Source organism: Mus musculus, chromosome 1, assembly GCF_000001635.26.
Source record: "Mus musculus strain C57BL/6J chromosome 1, GRCm38.p6 C57BL/6J".
In the NCBI taxonomy this organism is placed as follows: Eukaryota; Metazoa; Chordata; class Mammalia; order Rodentia; family Muridae; genus Mus; species Mus musculus.
Window position 1 is genome coordinate 120,634,755 of NC_000067.6, and position 23,231 is coordinate 120,657,985.

Below are 23,231 nucleotides of genomic sequence, written 5' to 3' on the forward strand. Positions count from 1 at the left end.
AAACATCACAATGACAGCTGTGTCACCTACATTATTGCTATGATTGCAAAGGAGGTAGGACTGTCTCTTAGAGACATGGGGTGACTTCTGAAGGTCACCTTGGGAAGGAGTTACAACTACAGTCTAAGTATCTCAAGGCACAACAGTGACTGAGTATGGAAACTGAGTCCCTTCTGTGTATTTATGAGAGTTCAAGTTTCTTTGAGAGTCATCTAGGCCTCAGTTTCTTTATCTGTGAAGCACAGAGCTTCCTGGTGGGACTGTTAGAAGACTTGGGGAGAAATGTTTGTGCATAGTGAGTCCCCAGTCAGTGACAGTGAGCAGGCTGCTGCTGTAAGAAAAGGTCATGACCATTCTCTAGCCCAGAGGATCACAGATGATAGGTATGAGGGTTTTGGATTTGATGGTGTCACCATTGACAACCCAGCTCTGAAATTCTGCTTTTTAAAGTGTGTGAGTAAGTGTGTGTATGTGTGTGTGTGTAGGCCAGAGGCTGTTCTCTCTCTCTCTCTCTCTCTCTCTCTCTCTCTCTCTCTCTCTCTCTCTCTCTCTCTCTCTCTCTCCTCCTCCTCCTCCTCCTCTCCCCCAAGACTTCCTCTGTGTAGCCCTGGCTGTCCTGGAACTCACTCAGTAGACCAAGCTGGCCTCAAGCTCAGAGATCAGCCTGCCTGTGCCTCCCAAGTGTTGGAATTAAAGGCGTGCACCATCACCTCAGTTTTTGAATCAAGGTCTCTTATTGAACCTGGAGTTCACTAATTTGGTCAAACTTGCTTGACAGAGAGCTCTGGAGATCTGCCCGTCCCTATTTCCTCAGCACAGGGATTAAGGCATGTGCTGCTGTGTGGATTTTTACGTTGTTTCTAGGGACTGAATTCAGTTCTTATGACATCTTCCCAGGCCCCCAAGTCTGAAATTCTGGAATGGACTTTGAGTTTCAGAATGGACAGTTGACGTCCTAGAACATTTTGCTTGGGAGGCAGAAGGATTATTCTGCCTTCCCCAGGATCCAGTTTAGCCATTCCTGGCACCTGAGACAGTGGTAGGAATATCTGCCTCCCTGTCCTGTTAGAAATGGCACCATCATCTGTCAGAGGAAGGGCTTGCTAAGAAGACTGTGGGGACACTCTATGTGGACAACCAATGGGGGCTGCTGTGGATCAGGTCCTAGCCAACCCTTATCTATCCTTGAAGCAGGCAGGAGAGCAGGCTCACACTCTGCAGGACTCAGCTATGATGACTCTTTGCTAGGACTTCCAAGATCCTGTATGTAGGAACAGGCTCCATATGGGGGTGGAGGTCCCTAGAAGGCAGCTAGGGCATGACTGAGGGGCTAAAGAGCATTGCGAGGGCCAAGAGAGGCACCATGCAATGTAGATGAGGGCTGATCCACTAGACACCTAGAGCACAGAGTTGGACAGTCTTGATGATAGTAAAATTGCTCAGTAGTGACACACTAGGTATATTAGTAAGAACATCGTATGTGCCAAGACTTTAGTACAAGCCATTAATTCATGTGAGAATATAAAGCAGGTAGGATTATTAACTCCATTTTACAAAAAGGGAAACTGAGACAGCAGGAGACCTAACCCCGTGCTTTAGATTCCAATGTTAATGCTCAACAGCTTGCCTTCATTCACAAGGTGTGATCTGCAGCTAGAATGCAGGCTTACCCAGAAGTGCAGCTTTTCCTTCTGGCTCTTTGTGATCGGTGGAGTTAGGCGTGGTGATAACATACCTTTTAACCTCCTTGGACATTTGGCTTCCTGTATGTGTGGAGGGTGATGATGTATCTGGCAAGAGGACATTCTCTGAGGGCCCTGCAGTCTTCAAGCAACCCTGCTCCTCTTCTCCCTGCTCCCTTTTGGTGTGTGTGCCTTTTGTCCATTCTCATGGATTCATGGGCAAACAGGCTTGTAACTGCCTTAAATGCATCTCAACACATAGCTCCTCTTCTCAAGGTTGCTCTCCCAAGGTGAAAATCCACGAGTGTGTCACTTGGAGTTATTTTACCCAAGAGGAGGGCCAGGGAGCTTTGACTAGACCAGGGTTCAGGGCAGCTTAGTGGGAACAATGACCACGTGACCACCTCTCTGTTTTGCCCCTGGACATTGAACATACAGTCTAATTCATTGTCTGTCTGTCTATCTGTCTGTCTATCTGTCTATCTGTCTGTCTTTCTGTCTATCTATCTATCTATCTATCTATCTATCTATCTATCTATCTATCTATCTATCTATCTATCTAGCTTTCTATGTATTCATTCATTTATGGAGCTGAGGGCTGTACCCAGGGCCTCACATGCAATCACATGCACGACCATTGAGCTATATTCCCAACTCCCAAACATTCACAAGTTTGTGTGTGTGTGTGTGTGTGTGTGTGCGCGCGCGCACGTGTGCATATTCATATATGTGCCTGTGGAGGCTAGAGGTCAACTTCAGGTGCTGTTTCTCAGGCTGTTGTCTACCTCGTTGCTAGAGACAGATCTCACACTGCATGGCACTCTCTAACGACCCCCAGGATCTGACTATCTGTGCCTCTTAGTACTGGGTTACAGACACACAGCATCATTTCCAGATATATATGTGATTTCTGGGGGTCAAACTCCGGTCCTTGTACTTGTGAGGCAAATGATTTACTGACTGAGCATTGTCCCAGACCCCAAATGGGCACAATTTTGGTGGAAGGTTTAGAAGTCATCGTCTTATTTAAAGCGGATAACTCAAAAGGTAAAAATGCTCCCATCAACCAGATCTGGGGTTGGGGCAGGGGACGCTTACATTTTGTAAATGGCCTTCCTGTATTTGTTCTCAAAGTTTGCAACTAGTTGGCTGGCCTGTGTATGGAGGTCAGAGGAAGGGCTCAGCTGTTAAACTGGGGACAGGGGGATTTTGATATCAGAAAATAACTGATGAAATAGGCTGTGGCAAGAAGGGAAGGAACGCTCCTGCACTGAGGTCCGGGTTGTTTCTGAAAGGCTGGACAGGTGTCCTTTACTAAGAGAAGCCATCCTGAAAGCCAGGAAGGGGTCCTTTGTTTCTGGTAGCAAGCAAAAAAGTGGGAGGGATGCCAGGGAGAAATGGAAATTTCTCAGGGGAGACGTGCAGAAGGGTCTGAGGGAGATGAATGTTGTTTTGGGGCTACAATCGTCACCTCGGGCCCGCGTACAGGTGACTATTTGCTACTGCTCAGGTCCTTTGGAGTTCACTATTTGGAGCCAGTCCTCCAAATTGACATTAGTTATATTATCTACGCAGCTGAAACAAAGGTGGCTGTCTGGTTTTTTTATGTGTATATTGTATATGTGTGTATGTATTTGCATGTGTGGAAGTGTGAGAGCAGATGTTTGTGTGTGTGTGTGTGTGTATGTGTGGGCACATGTGCATGAATGGGTGTGGAGGCTAGAGGTCAATGTCAGCTGCTGTTTCTCAGTTGTTTTCCAGCTTCTTGTTTATTTATAGAGGTCTGTTTGGTTCATTTATTCTCTCTGTGTGTATGCATATGTGGTGCAGTACACATGGGAAGGCCAGAGGACAGGCTTCTGGGGAGTGGATTCTCACTTTCCACCTTGTCTTGAGGCAAGGCCTCTCTTGTTTCTGCTGTGATGTTTCATACACGAGCTTTTGGGTGGGTTCCCAGAAGAGTGAAGGAACTAGAGATTCAAGCCATTGGCTTTTTTAAAGTGTGGATTTTAGGGATCAAACCCAGGTCATCGGGCTTGCTAGAAAAGTGCTCTTGATAGCTGAGCCAACTCCCTGGCCCTCCATGTTAGATTTTTGAGACAGAGCTCACCAATTGGTTAAACTGGTTAGACTTCAGGTATCTTCCTGCCCTCTGCCTCCTTAGTGCTAGGATTACGGCCTGTGCCATTACACTGGGCTGTTTTCATGGGCGTTGGGGATCAAACTTGGGTCCTCACAGTGCACTGCAAGCATTTTACTCAGTGATCCAGCTCCCCAGCCCCCAAAGTAGGCATCTTTCTACATGCTTATTGGTACTTTTTATGTTTCATCTCTCAAAATATTTGATGGAGTCTTCCGCAGTAGTTCCAGAGGCAGAGCCTGGGGGTCCTTTAAGGATACATGTGGGGTGAGTTGTCTAGAAGCTTGGGTCATGGAAGGTAGAGGTTGAGTGTTGACACAGATGTCCCTCAAACAATGTGAAAATCAGAACCAATTTTGGAGGTTGTCTTTTGTCCTCTATAGGTACATCATTCTTACACATGTGAATACACACTCACATTTCACACACATATACACACAGAGACACACACACAAACACAGGCATGCAGGGAGAGAGAGGCATGCACACACACAGACATACACACACACACACACACACACACACACACACACACACACACACACAGAGAGAGAGAGAGAGAGAGAGAGAGAGAGAGATCATACACTCTCCATTCTCCAGCTATTCTACCCTAGGAATTCTTCCTCTAAAAGTGTGCTAGAGTACCTACAAGGATACTCACTAAAGGACTGGGGAAAGAGAATGTATGAAGACACAAGAATTCTGGGGGCAGGAATTAGGTACATGTGGGACAGACACAGGGCTAGATGCCATGCAGACACCGAGAAGAGTGAGAGAGAGAGATGTGTTTGCATGAGTGGGGGTAATCCCTAATATACATTGTTAAGTGAAAAGTGGTTACAGGGCTGTCAAGATGGCTCAGTGGGTAAAGAGGCTTGTCACAGAAGCCTGATGGCCTGACTTCCACATGGTGGAAGGGAAGAATGGGCCGCTGCAAGATGTCTTCTGCATACACTGTGACATGAACCCACCTGATGTAAGAGGGAAGGTAGTATAAGAAAAGATAAACACTTAGTGCAGATAACTGAGAGTCAGTGACCGGCGTGTCTCCCGGCCAGTGTACTTACTCTGCAAGTAAGCTTGGATATGCTTCCCAGGGAGGTTGGCAGCCATGAGGTAGAGGCCTGAGAACGAGCCTGAGGGCTCAACAGTCTGAGTTGTGGGCCACAAAACACTGGAAGTGTGGAGAAAGCATAGCATTCAGAAGTTTTGAGGGTCTTCCTCCCCAGATACCATGGAACTAAGAGAGAGTTGCAAAGCACCAGTGGCTTTGAAAACAAACCTAAGAGTGAATGGACTCAGAACCTGCTTACAAGGTTCTGTTAGTCTGACTCCCCACTCCCCTGCCATTCCCTCCTCCAGGAGGTCGCAGTCCCTAGCATACAATCTGTGAAGCCTAGGAGACCACTTTGGCTTTATAAAATCTCTGGACTAGGCCCCAAATGGTGTTAGCAGCAGCTTCTCCCACCAGGTGGGGCTGGCGCAACCTGGCCTTTCTGAGGTTGGAGCAGGTGGGATAGCCTTTGCAGCCATGTGAGGACTTTCATTTGTTGGTTTCTGATTAGCCCAATGGAGATAGTTAGATCCATCTTGCCAGGCCAATGACAATCCTTCCTACGCATACCTCCAGTGCCTGGTGCCCTGTGGTGTCACAATTGCTATGGCAGATGTTTAAATTAATTCATGGATTCTGGGCAGGTAGCCTGAGTTTGAATCCCAGCTGGGCAAATTATAGTCTCTGGAACTTAGGATAATTTTCTTTACTTTCTGTGTTACATAAACAGTAAAAGTGGGTTAATTGTAGTCAAGTGCTCAGTCAAATTGTGAGGGCTAAAAATGAGATATAAGTAATGCCATAAACCATTTGGCATTGAGCCTGACTTTGAGACAGAGATAATATTAGCTACTATTCTGTGACTCTGTGTGTGTATGTGTATGTGCATATATGCATGAGTGTTTATGTGTATGTAGCTCCACATGTATGTGTTGGGAGGGTGTGCATTTTGGGTTGGAAGTCAACCTTGGGTGCCATCCAAAAATTATCACTGTGTTTTTTAAGGTAGGGTCTCTCGTTGGTCTGTAGCTCACTGAGTAGGCTGGGGTGGTAGGCCAGCAAGCCCCAAGGGTCCTCCTGTCTCTGTCTCATCAGCTCTAGGATTATAGGTGAATTTACTATAATTATCTATCTCTATCTATCTATCTATCTATCTATCTATCTATCTATCTATCTATCTATCTATCTATTGTGTTCTGTGAGTGGGTCATAGGACAATTTGCAGAAATTGTTGTCTCTTTCTAGCATATGGGTTCTAGGGATTAAATTTAAGCTTGTCAGGCTTGACAGCCACCCTTAACTGCTAAGCCATCTTGTCAGTCATACCCAGCTTTTTCTTCCTTTCTTCTTTTCTTTTTCTTTTCCTCCTTTTTTAAAAAAAATGTGGGTTGTGGAGATCTAATGCAAGCCCTTTTTGTTAACCAATCAATTTACCTCCCAACCTCCCATTCTTATAATTTTCTTGAAACACTTGAACATGTAGCCAGTCCCATGCTGATTTTAAGTTAAATTAGGCTATAGACACACAGAAGAGATGCTGGTATTGCCATTTCCAGTGTGGTGATTTGGGCTTCCTGGACTTACAGAAACAGACAGAACACGTTTAGTTAGGCCATCACTTTCTTACAGGAAACTGTTTCTCATCTGGCTACTAACCATGAGGGACCTTGTAATTGAGGACTCCCTGGAGCTTCTTTTGATGAAAATCCTGTTCAAGGGACTGAAGAGATGCTCATAGGTCAGCTGAGTGTTTGCAACACAAGTATGAAGATCTAGGTTTGGATCCCAGATCCAGAGCTGGTAGCAGACACAGAGAGGTGCATTTCTTGGGTTTATTGGCCAACCAGCCTAGCTGAAATCATAAGCTCCAGGTTCAGTGAGAGACTCTGTTTCAAAAGACAAGGTGGAGAGGGCCCCCAAGGGGATAGGAACTCCACAGGAAGACCAACAGCGTCAACTAACTGAGACCCTTGGGGGGTGGTTCTCAGACACTGAACCACCAACCAAAAAAGCATACACAAGCTGGACCTAGCCCCCTCACATATATAGCAGATGTGCAGCTCGGTCTTCATGTGGGTCCTGGACAACTGGAGTGGGGATTGTCCCTAAAGCTATTGCCCAGCTGTGGAATAAGTTCTAGCTGGGCTGCCTTGTTTTGCCTCAGTGGAAGAGGATGTGCCTAGCCCCACAGAGACTTGATGTGCCAGGGTAGGGGGATTCTCAGGGCATGCTTCACCCTCTCAGAGGAGAAGGGTAGGGTGAATTTAGGGAGGAATTTTGGGAGGGGGCAGCGATCAGAATCTAAAGCGAATAAATAAATGTTTTAAAACGGGGAAAAATGAAAAGTACAGTCATTTAATAAAAGATAAGGTATAGAGAGATTGATGTTGATCAAGGGCTTCTATATATGCCATTCTTGAGCTTGTACACACACACACACACACACACACACACACACACACGCAGAGAGAGAGAGAGAGAGAGAGAGAGAGAGAGAGAGAGAGAGAGAGAGAGAGAGAGAGAGACTGAGCCCAGAGATCCTGTTTAGATCATTGAGGAACTTGGAGTGTTTGGAGTAGCCCAAGAGGCCAGAAAATTGAATATATAAGACTTCAGTGGAAGTGTGTGTATATGTTCTCCCTATGGGGAAACTATAGACATTTTCAAGCTACAAAGTAGAAACGGAAGGGGAAGCTATGCTGAGGAGTCTGAATCAATGTGGCCATATTTCTTGGAAGGTAACATGATGAAATAGAAGAAAGTACGGACAAAAGACAGACAGAGCCTCTAGCAGAGGTTGGCCCTGGCAGAGGATGGAGAAGGCAGATCTTAGGGATCTTAGCAGAGGGAGTCCAGGACGGGGGGGGGGGCAGGTATTGAGGGTGAATGCTGGCTCAACCCTTTCCCCACATTAGACCTCTGAGAAGGGAGGCACAGAGACCGAAGACAGTCCACAGAGCCCTGTGTGGGGCTCAGTCAGAGGTTGGAGATGCATTACAGTTCAATTTGTAGAGGACTTGCCCAGGATTCAGGAAGCCCTGGTTTCCTCCCTAGTACTACAGAATCCTGGCATCGATGGTGCACAAGGTAACCCCAGCACTCAAAGGTGGAGGCAGGAGTGTTAAAGCTGTGGTCATCTACCACACAGAGAGTTTCAGGCCAAACTGCGATACATGAGGCCCTGTCTCAAAGTAAACGAGTAAATTTAACAAAAGGAAAATAGAAAAAGGGGAATGTCAGACTTAGTCGTGGCTTCCTGCTGTTAGGACACTGGTTAGAATTCAACGAAATATTTTATTTACATTTATGTGTGTGTGTTCTCTCCCTCTTTCTCTGTGTAGGTACTCTCTCTCTCTCTCTCTCTTTCTCTCCATGCATGCACACATGCAGTGCCATGGTGCATGTATGGAAATCAAAAGACAACTTCCAGGAACTGGTTCTAGAAATGTTGGGTCTGAGGATGGAACTAAAGTTGCTGGGCTTGGCTGCTGTCTCAACAGCTGATTCATTACTTTTCATCAGGACCTTTCCTGTATTCAACAAATTGATCAGGCAAAAATCCAAAAATGTGGCCATTTTCAAGCCTGTTGTTTGCTTTTCAATGTTTGTGGTGCCCCCCGCCCCAGAACCCTTCTCTGTGTGTGCACGTGCGTGTGCGTCCTCTCTGCCACCGAGTTCCTTCCGCAGTGTCTGGAGTGTTTTTAGGGTGAAAATCTGAAGGGCTTCCCTCTGCATATTCCTGGTCTCTGCAGCCTCTGCAGATCTTTCCTCCATTACCACTTGCATATCGAGGAATTTGCTACAGTAAGGTAAGGGTTTGTGAAACAAGCTTTATCGGGATCAGAAGGCTCCTGGGCAGAGCTCTCCAGTATTTAGACTAGGACCACTCTTCCTATATCATTGGCAGACAGTTGAGCATGCACGCCGTGGTCTGCTGCTTAGCGGGCAGAAAGCCTGGATTCCATCCGTTGCATGGTCTAAGCAGGTGCAGGTGTGTGGTCAGTGGAGAGCCTAGTAAGGCATCGGCCAGGGCCTACTAGGACAACTGACACCTCTCTACCCCATCTCATCGCGGAAGTGCAATTGAGTCTCAGTGTGCGGGCAAGAGAAGAAATGATTTTTTTTTAAAATTTACTACAATGAAATCTCAGCTGCAGGAAAGCTAGGACCAAAGCTTTCCTCCCCCCCCCGTCCCCCCTCCCCCGCATCCAACTTAACATTGTAAGCATTTTCCTTACAGCCTCCCAAAGTTTAAATATTAATTTGCCTGTAATTGGTGGAGAAAACAAACAAGCAATTAAAACCGCTACAGAACTGACTTTCTCTTTCCCGTGCCTGGCCCTTCCCTTTCATTTTGCTCCCACCGCCTAGAACTGGCTGTAAGACAATAGGACCCCAGGCTGTGTGGAATTCTAAGCCCCGCTTGCCTTAAAGCTACAATATGGATTTAATTTATATGCAAATGAAAGCAATAAAAAGGCAGACACTGTAGAAATTATAGGGTTCCCCCTCCCCTCCTTTTCTTAGGAGAGCACAAATCCTTTCTCTCCTCTTCCTAGGAAGACCTAATTATTATTGGTTCTCGCCACCCCCCCCCCCAACTCTGGGTGTAAACTGGGCCGTTTAAGGAAAACAATAGAATATTGGAGCATTCCGGGAATTTCACAGTCTGACTGTCTCCCCCCTCCTTCCCCCCAACAGGGCATGCTGGGGTTCTTCTGTTGACCAGCAGAACGCAGACCTGATCAAAGGCTACCGGAAGCCTTAAGTAGACCAAAATGGGGGCTCAAATATGCTAATGGCTGAGCTAAATATACTTTAATCCTGTTATAATACAAGGTAACTTGGAGGCAGGGAATGGGCCTGGTGGCTTTAGCCTGGATGGAGGGGCCCTCCCGGGGCACCCCTGTGAGTGTTGAATAGAAGTTGCTTCCTATTCTTTCTCTGGTTGGGGGTGGGGTGGGGGCTTCCTTCCTCAGATGCCCACACCAGCCCCGCCTGTCGCGTTTACAGAGTGTCAACAGTTGGGTGAGCAAACCTCCTCAGTGCTTAGATCAGTATCCTGTGACCTTCCACATTGAAGCACGCCATTCAGCCAAGCCTTCCAGCTGTTGCCTGAATGGGCGAGAGGTTTTTTTCTCATCTTCTTCTTTCTTCTTCTTTTTTAGAGTAGGGCATGGCTTAGGAGGACACTAGGCAACAGTTTTAAATTAGAACTTCCCCACCACCCAGAGCCAGGGGGAAGCCTAGCTACAGGGCTGGCAGATGTATTTTGGAATGGAGCTAAGCAGGCCTGGAGGGAAATGGGCTTCTCAATTCACTTTCTGGACCCAACATCAGTCTTCCTGCAGCCAAGGCCTTAGGCCACACCTTCTGGCAGCCTCAGCCTTATCTACTTTAGACACAGTTTGAGTTGGAAGATCTATGTCAGTTCTTACAGAGCCAGGCCTACTGCTGGTATCAGAAGGTTAAAAAAACAGCTCATATTGAGGCCTAACTTCAGAGTCAGGAGCTCAATTCCAAAGTGGGGGTCAGAGGAGTGGGGAAGGGGCCCATACATCTGTCTGTTTAGTCCAGATTCCATAGTGGATATATAAAGGTGCAATGGTGTGTTTTGGGTTGCCCGGTTTTGTGAGAACCTCAGCATGTGACAGGCAAGCTTACTTGGAACCCCCGCTTTTGCTCCTGTTTGTGCAAGGCTGTGTTTTTCCGTCTTCTCTCTTTTCTCGTTCATTCGCTGTTCCTCTTCCTTCTCCCTTCTCTCTACTCCAATTGAGCCTCCACTAGAATCCTGTAAACAGAAGCCTTCAGGTGCACTTCGTTTGGAGGTTGTTGCAAATGAAAGCCTCGGAACTGGGACATGAGCTCAGAGACCATTGCTCCTTTCCTGTCATTAAGGCCTTGCCTTCCTGCTTTGTGGAGCTAGAGAAGACTGTCCAGCAGGTGTTCGGGGTAGTATGTATGGACTCAGGCTCCCCCGGTGCTTCTTCTTTGTCCTGCTTGGCAGTTAAGAATATTACCTCAACAGTACAGAGGGGGGGAACTTGGGGAAGAAAGGAGCCACAGGCATAGAGGGAAGTTTGGAATCTGACCCTGGTTCTACCACTTACTGACATTTGGGACAAATTCTTAACTCTCCTGCCTGGGATATTTAATCTGTAAAATAAGGGAGAAAGTAGCTATCTCAGGATGTTAGGATTATGTATGATAATCTTTTCCCGGAAGCAGCTGTTGACAGGTGACTCTTTTAGGACTCAACCTTGCTCCAGCAGAATGTCATTTTTCTGGTCACCAAAGAGTCCCTTTGGTACTTTCAAAGTCAGCAAAGGGGATGATAGCTGGGGCATCTGTTTGATGTTCTTCTGCACGGGCCTCTAGCCCAATATTTTTTTTTTCTTCTTTAAGGCACTGATGTTGCTACAGCCTAGCTCAGGTGTGTAAGCTCTGTGGCTCACGATGTGTCTAAGGTTCTCTCTGAATTCTCTTTTTTTTCTTTTTCTGTGTTTCCTTTTGAATATCATCCTCAAATCCTGCCTAGAGTTAAGATGTCCTGAAATCTATGGGAGGTGGTAGTGAGGGAGTAACAACTCTATACAAATGTCTTCTGCAGACAACATGTTCTATTTCTTGCTTGAATGAAACATCTACCCCTGGCAATGGATCTCGAAGCTCAAAGCACTTTTTCTGTTCTTATAATTTATAAAATCGTTTCAGTTATGTAGTGTTTGTTTCCGAGTCAACAACATGACTGAAAAAAATGTAATCAACATTAATTTTTGTCAGAATAAGTTGGGGCCAGTCTCAGTTGAAGAAGTCAGTTACCTGGGGCATCTCACACTGCCCTTGCTGATCCCTCCTAGCTGTAGCATTAGGAAAATAGAAACCAGTTCCTAGAGGTACAAGAACCCCAAACTACCTCCAGCACAAGGCTCCAGACCCATACTGAATCTAAGGGTCATTCTAGTAATACTTTTGTCAGGAGCAAATTGTGAAACGATCTTTGTCCCCATTGTGGACAAACACAATATTATCTTGACTAGAGTGTGGTCAAGATATATCTTCTGGTTCACTTCCAAAATGCCATAGCTAATACATCAATGGTGATAGCATCTACTGAGGGATTCCTCCACTTCCTTTATTCAAACTCTTCGTGTCTCACAGGTTCATTAACATCTCCCCCCTCCACCGTGTCTCATTACTATCTCATCAAACATTTATTATCACTTCAAGATAGATAATTAAAATTTTATACAGTTATTTCTCTATATGACAATCCAGCAGATTTCCAAACCTGCCTCAGCCACCCCAGCACTCAACGGGCACCCTAACAATTGGATTAGAAAACTCACAAATTTTCAATTTGATGTACAGAAATCTTCATGACAATATCTAAGATTCATTTTTGGATGAAAGTTTAGACGTCTGGCCAGACAAAGCTTGTTCATCGAATAAATAGTTGGATTCTAGTGATAATATTGTAAGAGCCACAAACAATGTCTATGGGTGATTTTAAGGCTTCCACTGGATTTGTTAGAATTGAGTACTCCCAGACAGCAGAGGCAATAAATGTAAAAAGATTAGTGGAGAATTACCCTTTCCAGATGCCTGTTACATTTAGGATTAGAGGTCCTGATACGTGTTATATATTACACAAACTGCACAGAGCGTGAAAGTATCAAGTTCATCAAGAAGAGGAAAGGTCTTTCTTCCCTGGAATTTAAGAATGGAGGCTGGTTTTTTTTCCGGCTACTTACAGCTTGGAAGAAAATTTCCGGATGGTGGGAAGATCCAGCGTTAACAAGAAAGGCGACCTCTTACTCTTCCTGGGCAATTTCCCAGTCTAGACCCCGAACATTCATCTGATCCCAAACTCAGTCCCAAGGGGCTTGGCTCGAAATTTATCAAGTCATACGTACTTGGTTTAGGGAAGGCACAATTCCTCATTCCATTTTTTTTTTCTACCAAAAAAATAATCATTGCCAAGCTCCAGGAAGTCTGGGGTCTCTCCATTATTTTATTTTTCATAAATAGGCAAACCAGAGACTTGCCCATTTAGTTCTATTTAAATTAATGCCACTGATTAATGCAACTTTTTCTTTAGGGAAAATATGAATGCTGCCCTTCAAATACGTCTTATCCAGTCCAAAGAAGGAGGAAGCTCTGAGTTACCAAGCCACAGCTCTTACTTGATGGAAATCCCAGTCTCCTCAGGCCCTCAAGATCTCGGGGATCTCAGGCTGCCCTCAAACTCCTTCTGTTATTGAGGATGACCTTAAACTCCTGACCCTTCTGCTGCTGCCTCCTGCGTGCTGAGGTTACAGGCTCCTGCCACCATGCCCGTTTCACGAAGTGTTGGGATAGCACCCAGTTTTGTGCATGCTAGGCAAATACTCTGCTCCATTTTCTTTTCTGTGTGGCTTTTGGTTCCCTAGTAGGATGTGTGATATGCACTGGACAAGTGGGGTGGAGGTTGGATAGGTGAGGCAGGGATGTGAGAGGCCAGGGGCTTACTGTAGTCTTGACTTTTGATAGGCATTGTGCTGCCCTGCTGGCGAAGGCACTGGACTTGCCAGGATTTTGGAGGAGAGTTTTAGCAGATGCTGGGGAGGTGCGTGGGTCTGTGTGGGAATAGATGGTTATGTATGGCACATCTGACGTCATATGTTCAGCACTTGACATAAAATCTTTTCTCCTAATCACAGGGTCTTAGCAGCAATCATATACCCTAGCTACAAGGTTTTTTGTTTTTTGTTTTTGTTTTTGTTTTTATTCTTCCTCATCGTATGTGCTGTGCTCTCTCTCTCTCTCTCTCTCTCTCTCTCTCTCTCTCTCTCTGTATGTATGTGTGTGTATGTTTGTTCATACACATGTGATGGTTAGAGATCAACTTGATAGTATCCCAGGAGATGACATCCTTGTTTTGTTTTAAAAGTGAGCTAGCTTGCTTGCTTGCTTCCTTCTTTCCTTACTTTCTTTTTTCTTAACTATTCAAATTGCTAAATTATACCTCTCTCTTTCTTATCTATCTATCTATCTATCTATCTATCTATCTATCTATCTATCTATCTATCTATCTATCTATCCTCTATGTGAGCATGTGTACCACAGCATGCCTGTGGACATCAGACAACTTGGAGTTGTTAACTGTCTTCTTTCTCCATGTGGGTTCCCAGGGGTCAAACTCAGGCCATGAGATTTGGTGGCAAGAGCTGTTATTTGCTGAGTCCTCTCACTGGCCCCTCACTTTAACTGCTTAGAAAGGTTCTCTCACAGAATCTGGAGCGCACCATAGAACAAGACTGGCTGGCCAGCTTTCCCCAGGGACCTGCCTGTCTCTGCCTTCCCAAGACTGGAATTACAAGCACATTCTGCCTCACCCAGAGTTTTACATGGATGTTGGGGCTCAAGCTCAGCTCCTCATGATTGCTTATGGATTACGCTGTCCATCTGGACCAGTTGCTTACTTCTGATTGGAGACACAGTTGAAGTTTGTTGGTGTTTTGTGAGGTCATTTTCATTATAAATCTGTGACATAGACAACTCTGAACCACCTCGTAGGATGGAGAAAAGTGGGTTCCAGAATATTCTAGGACCGTTTGGGACGGTGTGGGAACTCAAATGTGTCCATCCCAGGACCTGCATTTCAAATGTGACCAAGAATGGTTACGAATGTGGCTCAATACCATTATTATTATTATTATTATTATTATTATTATTATTATTATTATTATTGCTGGTCTCCATTTTTGTAATTTTAGTGTGAATTTAAGATTTTTTGATACGTTTATGTGTGTGTGTGTGTGTGTGTGTGTGTGTGTGTATGGCAAAGAGGTCAGAAGACATCTTTTAGGAATTGGCTCTCTCCTTCTACCATGTGAGTCCTAGGTTTGAACTCACGTGGTAAGGTCTGCTCAGCCATCTCATTGGCTCTTTATTTTAAACTTTGTAGATAACAATTTTGTGTTTGCAATGTCAACAATTTGGACATGCTTAAAAGGTACCTATTCTTCTCTCTCTTTCAAGTTCATGTAAATGTTATGTATATTCATGAAAGTCTGTTTGACCTAGGACAGTCCTGTCATTGCTTCACTGGATCTACGTGTTGTCTTGCATCTTGGCAAAGGTCTGTAGCAGCAGGTGGGAGAACAGGGTTAGAACTGGAAATGATGGATCCTGACTGAGAGACAAGATAGGGTAGTGAGATCCATGGCAAACATGCAGACTTTGTCTCAAGGGGCCATGGCACATCCCTGAGAATTTGACTTTCTCACTCAGATTGCAGAGGGACACCCCAAACGTTTTAAGGTATGTTTCCATGTCCTTCTGTCCTCAGGGGTCTATGAGTTTTTTTTTCCTGTAGTCAAGATTAAGTTTCTGTGTCTGCTGTACAGATCTGGCATCTCTGGGGACACAGTGAGCCAAAGAATAGCTCTCTCATTTTAACTGGGGCCCGGAGACTAGAAACTGAGGGTCATCCAGACTGGAACAGGAAGAGCTGCCAGGATCGTATAGCAGAAGCAAACGTATGCAGTGTTCAGCTTGCATTCTTCCTTAATTCTCCCTTCGCTGCGGTGGTGTCACTGAGAAATGTACTACTTTGCAAGCCAGACACAGCCTAATGTCAGGCAAATCTGAGCTTACCCTCACCCCTACCCCGTTAAATTGGTTTGATCAGCCTGGTGGCCTGGAATGTCTGAGGGCTTTCGAAAGACACAAGGGCATTTGTTGGGGGGTCTCGCATATACTCCCAAATTTGACATGGCTCAACAGTTGCACAGCTCCTGTCTGCCTTCAAGACAGACTCAGCTCACTGCCCAGCCCCTGACTCCTGACACAGGACAGTTAAGACAGGCTGACCACCACTTCCTAGCTCCAGGCTCACTCCTTAAAACAGTGTCTGGTTTAGAATAAATTTCTCATTTAAAAAATGGAGCCAGGGCTTGGGGGAGACAGCTTAGTTGGTGAAGTGTTTGCCCTAGAAGCATGAGGACCCAGGTTTGAACTCCGGAAAGAGAGGCCAGATGAGATGGCTACTAGTTGCATTAACAGCACTGTGGAGTGGAGATGAGGAGAACTCTGGGACCCACTGGCCAGCCACCCTCCCCACTTTGTAAGTTCTAAGTTAGCCAAACACTGTCTCAAAAACAAAAGAATACAAAGTAGAAGGTATGTAGCACCTTGAGGTTGATATCTGACCTCCACGTCACTTGTATACACATGTACAGGGACATACATGTGTACCTACCCACACATGCACACACAACTAACTAACTAACTAACTAACAACTAACTAACTAACTAACTAACTAGCTAACTAACTCACTAACATAGTGAGAATTTCCATGGAAAGTAGCATATATAGAAGTATGAGATAGAATCTCCTTGCATAGCTTATAGATCAGGCTGTCCTTGAACTTGAGTGCCTCTCACCTCATTCCTCCAAATGCTGGGATCACAAGTGTGCACCACTGCACCTGGTCTATGGATGATTTATTTTTGTTTTTGTTTTTTGAGACAGGGTTTCGAGAAAGGTGTAGCCTTGGCTGTCCTGGAGCTTTGTAGACCAGGCAGGCTTCGAACTCAGAGTTTTGCCTGCCTCTGCCTCTAAAAACATTCTATCTCTGAAAATATCTGCACAAAACTCAGAAATGAGGCCAAGATGAAAGCACAGATATGGCACATCTGTGTGTATCATATCTTTACAGTGCACGGTGCTCCAGCAAAACTGTTTGTAGCTCTAACAGTGTCAATGAAACACACACACAATCACACACACACACACACACACACACACACACACACACACACACACACACACCACAGAAAGGCTAGAGAGGTCTGGTGGTTCACACTAGAAGGCAGGGACAGAATGGTTGCCACAGTCTGAGGCCAGACAGTGAATTCCAGGAGAGCCAGAGAGCTAGAGTGTGGTTCTATCTCAAATCCCAAATCTATGGCTTAAGAGATAGCTAAGTGGTTAAGAATGCTTGTTGCTCTTTCAGAGGACTAGAGTTCTGTCCCCATCACCCACATTGGGTGGCTCACAATTGCCTCTCTTTCTAGCACCAAGCTTCTTCTGGCTTTCATGTGCATCTTTATGCACATGTACACACACGCACGCACGCGCACACACACACACACACACAAGTAAAAAAATAGCATAAATAAAAACCCTTGAACCCAACAAACAAACAATCCTTATCAAAGGATAAACCTTATCAGCGACACTATGTCCCAAACTTGGAAGGATCAGCACCTGAGATTCTAAGCTTCACCTTGATGCTGTGACACAAATAGATTCAAAACTTTCATGAGTGTGCACACACATAAGCATACACACTGCACACACACACACACACACACACACACACACACACACACACACACATACACACACACATTATTAGTTTCAGAGTAATGTAGTAGAATACATTTTAATGTTAGTTTAACTTTTTTAACATTTAATTCAAAGTTCTGGTTCTAAATTCAGCTTTAAAAATACTTTGCTTTAACGAATGTGGAGCCAAGAAAAGAATCTTTGCAAACTCGCCGACCCAAATGGGAGAAATGCCCCGTTGGCTGTGCTTACTAAATCAAGATGCTCATAAAAAAAATGCAGCAATTATGCTCAGGATTTTACTGAAATTCATCTAGTCAGCTAGTCGGTTTCCATCTTCCTTAATGTCAATTTGTATAAAATAATCAAAAGACATACTTTAACACATGGGTCTGAGAGCCACTGAGGCTCTTTTTCTGGAAAATGTTTAAATAGGTTCAAAATTGTTTCCAAGTTTGGAAAGTGTTGTGAGCATCAGAGCTGTTTCTAAAGGAATAATATGTAGTCGTTCAGCAGACAGAATGGCAGAGGCATGGAGATGTCTCCACACATCTGTGCGTACACATCTTCACAGCACATGGTGCTCCAGCAAAACTGTTTGTCACCTACTGTTAGAATATCGTTTCTACCTGGAAGGGAAAGATATTTTTAAAAATTAGAAATATGCCAACTCTAGTATTATAATAGCCCATTTCTCCATAGAAAATCCTCGGATATAGAATGTGCATTTTTGTAAAACAGAAATGGGTAGTTCACCTTAAAAATCAGTTACTTTTCTCCTCCCTCCCTCCTTATCCTTTCATCCCTCCCTCCTTGCCCTCTTTCCTTGCTTCCTTCCTTCCTTTCTTTTTTCCTCTCCCTCTCTCTCCTCCCTCCTTACTTCTCTCCTTCCTTTTCTATCTCCTCCCTCCCCCTCCCTCCCTCCTCCCTCCCTCCTCCCTCCTTCCTCCCTCCCTCCCTCCTCCCTTTCTTTCATTTCTCATGATAGACCTATACAGCCCACACTGGCCTCCGACTCACTATGTAACCAAGTATGATCTAGAACTTTTTATCCTCTTTTCATCCTCCTGCCTCTGTCTCCTGAATGTTGGGATTTTAGATGTGTGCCACCACACCCAGTCCATGCAGTGCTGGAGATCATATCCAGGGCTTTGCTGCTGTACCTTTTATTGTCCCCTCAAACTCTGAGCCAAAATAAAGCCTTCCCAAGGCTGCTCTGGTTACGTATTTTGTTGCCACAAAAATGTAATTAACATGTTGGTGGAAAGGCGGTCATTGTGATGAGTGCATGGGCACTTTATGGAAGAGAGAGAGAGAGAGAGAGAGAGAGAGAGAGAGAGAGACAGAGAAAGAGAGAGACACACAGAGAGAGAGAGACAGAGAGAGAGAGAGACAGAGAGAGAGACAGACAGAGACAGAGACTGAGACAGAGAGAGAGAGAGAGGGGAACATGTAGTGCAGAGACCATAGGTCAACCTTGGAAGTCATTCCTCTGGTGTAGTCCATCTTGTTTCTTGAGACATGCTCTTCTACTTGACTTGGGACTTGCTGCCTTGTCGATGCTGGGCCACCAGTCATCCTTGGGGACACACCTGTCTTCTCATCCACAGGGCTGGGATTACAAATAGTGCCATCCCTGGCTTTATTATGCTTATTTTTAATTAACCTGGGGTTTGAGGCTCTGAGTTTATATGCTCATGATCTCATGCTTACATGGCAAGCCTTTTACAGATAAGGCTACTCCCCTAACCCCCATCCTGAGCCCCACCAGCCTGCTGAATCTAGTGAGTGACAGGGTCTGACTGCGTTTAGCAGGTTACTGTGGCTGGCATATGGTGGGGTTGAATAGAACAAGAGAAAAAAGTGTCAGGGTGGACACAGGGGAAAAGAATTCACACATTGGTGATGATAACTTAGAATAAGATTCTGCACACAGAGATATGAGAAAGATGCATGCTATGACAACCCTAGTGGTCAGTATCATGACCATAAATATAGAGATAGTAGCAGGGACTGTATGCCTTTCAGAAACATACAACCTTTTGACATTATGATGTTGTAATTGTAAAGTTTATGCTGGAAAAGTGATGTGATCAAATGAAACAACAACAACAACAACAACAATAACAACAACAACAAACCAAAAAGCCAAACAATCACAAGCTGGAGAGAAGATGGCTTCGTCACAAGTGCTGGCTTTGCAAACATGAGGACCTGAGTTTGTACCCCAAGAACCCACACATCAAGGTGTGGTAGTTTGTCATTTTAATCCTAGCACTGGGAAGCAGGGACAGGCAGACCCCCAGAGAAGGAAGCCATCCTAGCCCATCCAGGACAATGAGAAACCCTGTCGCAATGAATGGCACATGTGCTGGGTAGTTTTATGTCAGCTCAACACAAGCTAAAGCCATTTGAGTGGAGGGAACCTAAGAAGATGCCCCTGTAAGATCAGACTGCAGGCAAGCCTGTAGGGCATTTTCTTAATTAGTGATTGATAGGCAAAGGCACAGCCCACTGTTGGGTGGGACACCCCTGGGCTGTTGGTCTAGGTTCTATAAGAAAGCAGGCTGAGTTAGTCCTGGGGAGCAAGCCAGTAAGCAACACCCCTCCATGGCTTCTGCATCAGCTCAGGTCTCCATGTTCCTTCTGTTTTTGTGTTCTTGTTTTGACTTCCTTTGATTGTGAAAAGCCCTTAGGAAGTGTGAGCCAAATAAACACATTCTCCCCAAGTTGCTTTGGTCACGGTGTTTCACTGCAGCAACAGAAACCCAAACGAAGACAGAACCTAAGGAACTACATTCAGGATTGTTGTCTGACCTCTATACACATCCAAGGGCACCCTCACATACCTGTGTACTTACATACACTTGAACACACACATTACGCATACACAAACACTCTCCAAATCTCATAGTATTTTAAGCAAGTTTATGATTTTGTGTTGGACCACATTTATGGCATAGCTTTCTTTTGTCACATGTGACATGGTCAGTGGTGCACAGGTTAGACACGCCTGCTGACCGTCTGTGGGGTGATGCCTCTTATCCACCCATAGAGCCTGCCAACATCTCTTCAAACAAAACACTCAGTGATGTCACTTGGCCTCTCGGAATCAGTGAACACAGTTCCATTTACACTGTAGAAATGAGCCAATGCTATAAACCAGGGCATGCTGTTTCCTGGAGAGCCAGTTGTTAAACATTTACTAACCGATCACTACTAACATGCAAGCTCCTTTTACTATCGAGCATCTGAGGGCTCCCTCCCAGGGTGTGCCACACTGTGGCTCAGGGATCTGCTGCCTAGTCAGTCTCTCCGCCTGAGCTGGCAGCACTCCATCCTTGAGCTGTGTGTGGTGCATCTGGGCAGCTGGTGAGTACACATTCTGAACACACGGTGATTCAAACTCAGCAAACATTAATAAGCTGACACTGTCTGCTGGGAACAGCGCCTGGCACAGGGCGGCCGCTGGGATGAGCTCCGTCTCATCTTTTCTCCTTAAACCGGGACAAATGAACCAGATTCCAAGAAAATAGGTGCCAGGCCCCAGGGGAATCCAAAAATGAAGAACGAGTGAGGTTTCTGGAAGATTTGAGAGAATAATTTTTTGCAAGGGAGGAGGGTGCTAAGGGTGAGTGAGCTTTGGAGAATGAACAGGTCATCAGAGAGAAAAGAGAGTGGAAGGAGGAATTGCTGGCTAGGAAAGAGCCCAGAAGCAGGAAGGGATGAGACACGATGTTCTAGTTTCAGTAGTGTGATAGAATCCCCTGATAAAAAGCAGCTTAGGTGAGGAAAGGGTTTATTTGGCTTACACTTCCAGGTCACAGTCTTATCTTTGAGATGGAAGGAAAGTCAGGAATCTAAAACAGCTAGGCACATCACATTCACAGTTAGGAGCAGAAAGAGAATAAATGTAAATGCATGCATGGATCCTTGTTTGCTTGTTTCATCTTAGCTCACTTTCCCCTCTTATATATGGTCCAGCATTTACTGCCTAGGGAATAGTGCTGCCCACAGTGGCCTGGGTCTTTCTACTCCAATTAACAATCAAGACAATTCCTCCTATACATGCCCAAGGGGTAACGTGAGCTAGATAATTCCTTATTAAGACCGTCTTCTCAGGCATTTCTAAGTTATGTCAGATTGACAGTTAAAAATAATCAGTACACATGGCTTTGGCATAAATAACCTAGTGGTTTAAATGTTTGCATATGAAAGCATGCATGTGTATGCATCCTAGAGGAGACCTTGAGAACCATGGTTGTTTGTAATCAGTTGGAAGGAGATGAGAGTCTGAGTGTGCCAGAGGAACAGTGGTATGGCTAGTTAAGAAAACTATTCTGGAGTGCCATTTGGCTTCTGTATCCCTATATGCACTCCAATATTCCACAGACAATTTGGCCCATGCCATACACAGGAGCACTGCTGTTGGCTCTCAACAAGCTTTCAGAAAGAGGTACTGTGCTGACTAGTTGTTATCTGAGACCACTACGATGACATGGGATGATATATATATACATATAAATATATATATATCTCAAGGCACTGGCTACACTGATGCATTAGTAAGAATATGGCCTCATTGCTCCATATGAACATGCACCCAAATATATACAGACATCCTCAAACATGTGCCCAAACATGCAACACACACACACACACACACACACACACACACACACACACACACACCTAATCTGCAGAGCCAGGGTGTCAGTGGTGAGAGGACAAAGAGTCAATTCCAAAGTCACCCTCAGCAGCCCTAGGAACTCCTCCAGACTATTAGAGACCTTGACTTAGGCCAAACCAGAATTTAAACCAGAAAAGAACTTCAGGGTTAATTGGTGTGGACCAGAGTTAGGAGATGTGGATGCTTTATTGTGATCCTTTAACCTCACTGCTTTCAGGTAATGCTGGGGAAACGGCTTCCTCTGAATGTCACTGTGAGTCTCCAGCCTGATTGTGATAGCCAGGTCCCAAGCCTGTGACCAATGGTTCTCAGTGGTGGTGGCTGGTGCCAGGCGCCAGGCTATGTAGTAAAAAGTGGTTAGTGGAGTGGCCTGGTATGGACTGGGTGCTCCATCCACCAGCCAGCATTTTCACTAAGATCCTGCTCACTCACACACCATGAGTCTAGCTTGTTTATGCGTTCCACTGGCTGAAGAGGCTGCTGCTCTCAAGCCTTGGGTCCCTCACTTTAAAATGTTGAGGTTCAACAACAGAGTCTCAAAAGTGCTCTGGCTCCAATGCATTTTCCCATCAGACCACTACCTCTCTGCTTCCCACCTGACCTGTTTGACAGGGATCCCTGACAGGGAAGTGTGGACTATGGAATGGAGAGAGGGCTGAGGTCTGGTTTTAACTCCCTTGGATATTCAGCTCCTTGAAAGCATCTAGGTTTCACAGGGGGATGTAGAGGCTGGGCTGGTTCATTTGAGGTTGGAGGCAACGGGTGGCACACTAGTTTCCCATGAGAACACAGCACAGTGTGCTGCATAGGGGAGGACACTCACTCAGCGTGACCCAATTGATTAAATGATTTAGACCCTTACTATTCTGGCCTGACCTCAACTTTTTTTTTATCATATCTTGAAGAGGCCTTGTGTATGAAATACCCATGTCTCCTTCAAAAGAAGCCTTCACTCCTATACTCCTAGCCCGACCACTTGTACCACTGTGCAGGTATAAGTAACGCTATGCCACCGTTTTAGAAGGAGCTTTCTTAGACTAGTGCAGGCAGGGGAAGCAACTCCCAGGCTTTCCCCTGAACTGTCCTCCCTGCATTCCCCTCCTTTGGGATTCTGGACAGAAAGCTCTCTGCCTTCCCTCCCAGGTGCCCTATGTCCTTTGCTTCTTTGTTTTTGTTTTTGTTTTTGTTTGTTTTGTTTTGTTTTTCTGCCTGAGGTTTGGCCCAAAGATCCTCACCCTAAAGTGAATGTTTCCTCCATATAGCTATGGCTCCTTCTATCCCCCTGCTTCACCTCATCTGTTTACTTGCTTTGTATGGATCCGTTCGCG

General features: G+C 45.2%; 1 long non-coding RNA gene across 11 annotated transcripts in view; it reads left to right on the forward strand.

Moving 5' to 3' along the window:
• The window catches only part of 2610027F03Rik, a 148,914-nt gene that overhangs the window by 20,101 nt on the left and 105,582 nt on the right, over positions 1-23,231 (forward strand). The window lies entirely within an intron of this gene.